At 56.8% G+C, this 7,311-nt stretch overlaps 1 long non-coding RNA gene across 1 annotated transcript; it reads right to left on the minus strand.

Moving 5' to 3' along the window:
• Positions 1-602: 602 nt before the first annotated feature.
• On the minus strand, positions 603-3,240 carry LOC102004078. Its single transcript, XR_260873.1, has 5 exons — positions 1,908-3,240; positions 1,696-1,826; positions 1,516-1,620; positions 1,306-1,434; positions 603-1,220 (listed from the first exon to the last, which is right to left on the minus strand). It is a non-coding gene; the product is annotated as an uncharacterized LOC102004078 (long non-coding RNA).
• Between the last annotated feature and the right edge of the window lie 4,071 nt (positions 3,241-7,311).

A 7,311-nucleotide genomic window follows, 5' to 3' on the forward strand; every position in this document is an offset into this window, starting at 1 on the left:
GACCCTCTCTAGGTTAGGGGAAGGGCGGAGCCCAGTGGCTCCTACTATGTTCCCTGCTATGTGGCCCACCCTACCTCAAGGGGATCTGACAACCCCCATGAACCTCACAGTTCCTGCCTGGGAACTCATTGCCAGTAAGGTGATTATGCATACCTAGACTGGCCTTTCCGTGCTAGGGCCAGCACCTGGGGCTGAGGGCCCAGTCAGACAGCAGTGTGGAGCCCAGAGGCACTTGCTTGGGACCCCACCTCTGCCTCATAGCCTAGGATCCATTTGTCATGCCAGCCACCCACTTGCAGGAGCCCCTGGCCCCACAGTGCCCCTGTGCCTTCTGAAGCCCCCCACCCTTTATGTCTATATCCCCCATGCCCAAAGGCACCCAGTGACCATTTCTGTACCATAACCCCATAATCTCTTCTCCTGTGTAGTTTATCCCATGCTTATGCCCACCCTATTTCATATCCCTCCCCCACCCCTGTTGGCTTCCCTTCCCTGCCCACATGCCCCCCTACATATTCCCCCTCCCCTCCTGCACCCCCTTTCCCCCCCAGCCTCTGGAACACCCACAGGCGGGCAGCACAAATTTCAGTTCTGAGACAAAGTACTGTAACTGAATTTATTATGGATCCAGAGCTTCTGGTGAGGCCCTGGTGGGGAGGGACACAAGGCAAGATGAGTGTCATGGAATGCTTACAGGTGGCTCCGTTGGTATGGAGCTTCCAGACTAGGTGAGGGGAAGGTGAGACCTCACCCACACAGCCTGGACTCAGTTGCCTGCAGAGGTGGATGACAGGCAGGCACTGAGGCAGTGTGGCCATAGAGGAACACACACACACACACACACACACACACACACACACACACACACGGAGAGACTCAAGGCTGTCTCCAAAACTCCAGCCAGTGCAAACGACTTAGTGCAAATTGAATTCATAAAGGGGTAAGTGGGGAAACAGAGTAATGGACGCTTTGAATCTCTCAAGAAATGGAAAGAAGAAAGACCAGAAATGAAAAGAGAAGAGAAAGGCTGAAAAAGAACAGGGGAGGGAGGCGACGACGATGGTTCCATCCCGTGGAAGAGGCTCGCTCCAGGATGGCACGTGGGGGGGTGGTCTCCCGAATGCAGCAGGGGCTGGCCATGAAGATGGAGTTGCCGGGGTGGGGAGTGCAGCGCGTCTGCTCTTCCATGGTGTTCCTGAGGCCTGTTCCTTCAGCTCTACCTGCAGAGAGATTCAGTGACACATGGGTGGGGGCCAGAGTGGCAGGGTGGGGTGGGGCAAATCTTCCAGAAATGGCCAGCCTCACCTTCCAGAGCCGATTCCTGAGTCGTGTAGAGAAGTGGTTCTGGATGCAGCATATTCTTGATCCAGAGCTAGTTAGACTTGAAGAAGTCCCCAATTCCAAGTCCCAGGCATGAGCTGGGTAGCACCATTTCTGCGGGTAGAAAGAGAGTGAGTCCCAGCTCCTGGCCCCGGCCCCTGTATTCCTACTCTTCTGTGGCAAGAAACACCTCACCTTTCATCTTGAGGGTTCTAGGAGAGAGCAGCAATGGTGGCTCTTTTGGAAAAGCAAAGGAACAGACCTCGTGGAAGTGTCTCCGCGTCACCAGCCCAGAATGTTCTGCCGAGGACAGAGCGGGATGAGGAGTGGGTGGGCAGGTGGTTGGGATGGATACTGGGCAAGGCACACACTCACCAGGAAGGCCAGACAGCAGTCCCTCTGGCCTCACCGTCACACCGGACCATATCACTTCCTCTCAGCGCATTTTCACCACCTGCATCCTGGCCTTCAGGCTGGCTGGCACGTCCGCCCCTCTGGAGATCTGGCTGTAGGGACAACAGAGAGGGTACTGGTTGGGTGGACAAGGGTGGGTGAGGAGGAGGGTGGCTGGCAGGTTGGACACTCACCCTCATCTCCAGTCCGAGTGCAGAGGCACCGATCACTGCTCCGTCGTCACCCGCGAGGCCCACCGCGGCCACAGGCTCTGGAGGCCAGTGCCTCGCTGGCTCGCCACCCGGCTGTCGAGCCTCACCCTGTCTGCACCCAACCTCCCTCCTGAGAGTGCTCACTCATTCCGTCTCACCTGCCTCACCTAGTCTGGCCTTGCCTTGTGCCCTTGGCTCCCCTGGTGCTGCTGTTCTGTCTGTCATGCCGGACCCAGGGGCTGAGCGGTGAGGGCATACAGTGTCACCAAGAGCACTGTGGGCCCTCTCCACGCCAGGCCCTGGGCCGCAGTGCTGCGTGGGAACTGTGAATCCACAGGCCGGGCTCACCACAGCCTCCTTGCTGCGAAATCTCTCCGGAGCCTGCCACCCGTGGCCACTGTTCCTCCCTGATGATGTCCTGCTGCACTGCCCCTCTTTCCCGCTCTCCGGCCCTCGAGGCTCTGGGGCAGGCCTTGGAAAGCCTGCCCAGAGCCGCTCCTATACCTGCTTCTAAGTGAATTACGGTGGGTGGGATGTGGTGGTGGCTGGGGACCCCTCTGTGTCCTGTGACCCCGCCCTGATGTATGACCTGGGCTTAGAAAGCTCCCACACGTGCTGGATCCCCGTGGCCTCTGCTACTGTCCCCAAGGTCACTGAAGACAGCAGCCTTGGCCCTGCTGGCGTCCCTGCATTCTTTCCACTCTGCCCTTCTGACTTGCTCTTTCCCCCCGGGAAAGGCCCGTGGCCCCCCCGCTTTGCTCCATCTCGGCTCCCCCCGAGAAGATGTCACCTTTGCTAACTGTCCTGCCTTCACCCTGCTGCTTTGCAGGAGGCTTGCCACTTCTCCTCAGTGGCCCTCGCTCCCTAAACCTCTTTGTTTCAGAAGCCAGTGAAGCGAGGTCCAGGAAGGTGAAGCGGACTCACCTGCCCAGCAGCCGCAGCCCTCACCTGCCCACTGCTGCCAGCTACTCCTCCACCCAGGCCTGGGGGTCGAACCCTGACCAGCAGCTCCCCCTTGTCCGACCAGCCACCACGTCCTGTAACCAAAATTGACCGGGATGAATGTCTGGCTCCTTCTTCCTTCCAACCCTAACTCGGGCTGGCAGTCCCACGCCGATGTCACCCTGCCTCCAGGATGTCTGGGAGCTTCCTCCACACTCCTCCTGACTCCCAGACCCGACCGACCTGCCCGAGCTAGCCCCTCCACTTTCACCACCCTTGCCAGACTCCAGACGGCCGAGGTGCTCCTCGGCCCCTACACCTCTCCTCCAGCACCCCCAACTTCCCCAGTTTCCCCCGTTCCCCCCACCCCCCCCCCCCCTGCTCTCGGGCCCCTAGCCCGGGCTTTTTCTAACTGGAGTGGCCCCGCCCAGAATTTCCTCCCCTGCCCTGCCAGCCAATCAGATCGGGCCATGCCTGGGCCCCTGCAGGGCCCACCTCCGCCCTGGACTGATCAGGCGCACGTTCCTCTCACCCCGCACCCATCCTGGAATTCTCCAAAGACGGCATCCCCACACCCTTCCTTTGGCATCCTTTAGACAGCTCCTGGCATTGTCACTAAACGTGCCCCTCTGGGTTGAGAACATCTGTCCTCTAAGACCATTGGCTTCCCTCTAGAAGCAGCGTGTGCCCTGCATCCTTCCACACTGTCCCCGGCAAACACTCTGCTGTGGCTGAAAGTCCCCAGGCACATACCCTGCTAGGGCTGGAAGTCTCTGGGCACACACTCTCCCCACAGTCTGTTGTCCTGGGCATGCACTCTGCTGCAACTGGGAAGTTCCCAGGCACACACTCTCCGACTGGTGGGGGTCCATTGGCAACAAACTGTCATGGCTGGGAGGCTCTGGGAGCTTGCTCTGTGGTGGCCGCGGCAGCGGTGTGTGGGGGGGTCCCTTGTGTTTATATGAACGCAGGGCCACTTTCTGCCACCACTGGCCAAGACTTCACTTTCTCTCTAGGGTACTCAGGAGTTGACAGCAGGAAGAAGTCCCAAGAGCAACTGTGCGGTGAGAATGGGAGGGGTCAGAGCTCAGGCTTGGCTGAATGTTGTGCCGGTGGTGTGCCGGTATTGTGCCAATGTGCCAGGGTATGAGCTAGGCTGCCATGACCGGGAGCTGCCTTCCAGCCCAAGCCCTGTCTGGTTGATGGAGCTTGTTCTGGCCACAGCAGTTTCCATAGCACAGCGCCTTAGGGCACTCCACGACCCCCTCAACACACCCTCCCAGCAGTCTGGATAGGCATGTTGCTTGTTCCGCCGCATGCCGGTGCTCTCTGGCGATGAGCCACAAGGTAGCCTAATAGCTCTGCCCCACCCTGTCCATTCGGGGAACCACGACTTAGTGATGGGATGAAAATCACCGCCACCCTGGCCCTCCTGCCCCTCTTATTCCCTATAGAAGAGGTGTTGCAGCCCCATGGTCCACAGAGCTGGCCCAGCAAGAGTGTTGCAGCTATGAAGGTGGTAGTCCAAGATGGGCATGGCCGGGACCTATGGCCAAGGAGCCCAGCGAGCTATCAGCCCTGCTCGTTTGATAGTCTCTGGTGTGCATAGAGGGTAAAATGACTTGGGGAAGATCCTTGGCCCCAAAGCTCCTGCCATAAAGTTCTGGTTGCCAGCTAAGGACTACTCAGATATTGCCATGGGTGATCCCCATTTTTACTGCGTGAAAACCCCAGACATCGCCATTGGTGGACCCCAAGCTACGATGGAGATAGATCCCCCCACATCTGCTATAAGAAGACCCCAGCCTCCGTCCCATCGGTACTGCGATGTGTGAGTCTGCCCTGCCGCCTTGCGGCTAGTTTAGAATCCACACTTTCCAATGGCTACATTACCGATAGGCAGCACCGATAGGCAAGCTTGCCCGAGTGAGCGCCCAAGACAGAAGAAAAAGACCCCAGAAACGCTCTTGTGTGAGACGTGGTAGTGTGGGCTTTTCTTCTGTGGAAAGGGTCTCCCTCCGAAGCCAAGAGCCCTATTATCCAAGGCATGGGAACTCTCTCCAATGTCTCCCATTACCCACTCTCATTTCCTTCAATTTCAATGGTGTGGTTTGGTGCATACCAGAGGGAGCTTCCTGGGGTGCCTTACAGAAGAGTCCTAGCCACCCTTGACCCTTGTGAACCACAGTGACACCATGAGTGACCCGGTAGCTTGCTATGGGCGAACCCCAGTTTCGGCACCAGAAGCCTCGGGCTGTGATGTATAAGGCTGGACTGCCATCTCGCGGTGACTTCTGCCTCAGACCCACAACCGATTCTGTGCCAGAATCGGCACAGAAGAGTGAAAAGCGCTCATCAGTTTAGGGGCTCAAAACCGAAAAGAACAACTCTAGAAATGTACAGTCTTCCTATCCCTTGATAAGTCCGGTGAACCAGCATGCTGCCACTGTACCGTCGGTAACGCGGTACATTACCGTGGGTGAACCCCGGCTTTGACACCAGGCACCTTGGGCTGTGTTGTATAAGACTGGACTGCCATCTCGCGGTGACTTCTGTCTTTCACTCACAGCCAATTCAATGCCGTCGGCATAGTGAGAAGCCTTCGCCAGCTTTGGAATTTAAGATTGAAGGGGAAAGAGACCCAGAATAGCAAAAAAAGAGACCCAGAAGATTGAAGGGGACAACTCTAGAAATGCACAAACATCCTATCCCGATGACTCTAGTGAGCCACCGTGACACCGCGGCACTGGCACCGCGGCACCACGGCACCGCGGCACTGGCGCCGTGGCACCACGGCACCGGCACCGTGGCACTGGCACCACGGCACTGGCACCATAGCACCGTGGCATCAGCACTATGACACCGACACCGTGGCACCGGCACCGCGGCACCGCGGCAACATCACCGTAGCACTGTCAGTAACCCAGGTGGTTGCCGCCAGCAAACCTTAGCTCCCATCTTGCAGTGACTTCAGCACCAACCTAAGAGTGAGATGTACATCTCCAGAAATGCACAAGTGGCCTCGGTGGTACTGGCTGACCATATGGTGTGGTCCTGGGTCTGTCCTCTAGCCATACAGACTTATGGCACACACATGCTATGCACACACATACCGTGTATACTTGCCAGGCAGGTAAGGTGATTCTCAAGCTCAGTGCAGGGAATTGGACCCTGACCATAAGCACACTAACCTTGTCAATCTTCACCTTCCGCTGACTCCCCAGACTTTGAGGTGTTTGCGGTACTCCTTTTGGCAAAACAAAGGATCTTTGGAGGTGCACCACACTGGGGCAGCTGTTCCCAGGTCTTTTGCATCTAAAGTACCCAATTAGCATCTGAAAACCCAAATCAGATGGGAATGGTAATGCTGGGCCTTAGGGCAGAAGAGCTCTAATCTTTCCCGGAAAGACAGAGGATACTTCAACCAAAAGCTCAGCACTGGGAGTCATCTTTGGTGAGGTTGGTACACCGATAATAGTGACACATGCCACGATCACTGTAACTGGTGAAAGTGATTTGAGCTCTATGCCATTTGCCGAAAGCAAGCCACGGAGCTGCAAATGTGGCACCAGCCAGGTATCTACAAGCTCACACAAGTGTCCTATCCCCCTACCCCGTGACTCTTGTGAAGTACCTCGGTACCACGGGTGACCCGGAGTGTCGCCACGGGCAAACCCCGTCCACAGCCACTGGCTGCCCAGGGACCGTGATTTGTGATCGTGCACTGCCATCTCGCGGTGACGCTGTCTCCCAGCCCACAGCTGACTCCGTGCCATCCTGAGAATGAGTGCTCTGGTTTTGGGGGCCCAAGACTGAAGGAGCCACCTTTAGAAATCCGCAAGTGTCCTCTCTCTCTCTGAAGACCCTTGTAAACCGCTACGGCACTATCGGTGACCCAGAATGTAGCCACCAGTGGCAAAACCGCGTCAATCGGTGGCAGTCAGGGTTGCAATACGTGAGTGTGCTGCCCTCTCACGGTGATTTCTGTCTCCCCATCCATAACCGATTTTGCACCATCCTGGGAATAGATGAACCTACTGAGGTCATTAGGCAAGTCGGGGAGAAACGCTCCAGAGACGCACCTGCGCTGGCTATGGCAGACACATAAGATCCACATGCCAGATGGAGGCACCGTGAGAAGCGTCCTTCTGTGGCCCGGCTCAAGTGTCATACTGTCTCCCTCACGTTTGCCCAGGGAACTCTGGGATTCTTCCTTCTTTGTCACCTTTGCCTTGTCCTTGCAATTTGAAGGTCATAAACTGGCATCTCTTAGGCGCTTTGAATTCCTGGGGGAGATTGGGAGGTTTTTCCTGTGGCTATGCTTCTAACAGCACATTTGCATGTGTATAGGACAGAATTGAAGGTGACCAGTTGAGTGGTTTTGCCAGTGAAGGAACTGCACAAGCTCTGCATAGTGGGCTTTGGGGATCTGTGGGATAAAGTC

This window comes from Chinchilla lanigera, unplaced genomic scaffold, assembly GCF_000276665.1.
Source record: "Chinchilla lanigera isolate Chin_1 unplaced genomic scaffold, ChiLan1.0 scaffold00021, whole genome shotgun sequence".
In the NCBI taxonomy this organism is placed as follows: domain Eukaryota; kingdom Metazoa; phylum Chordata; class Mammalia; order Rodentia; family Chinchillidae; genus Chinchilla; species Chinchilla lanigera.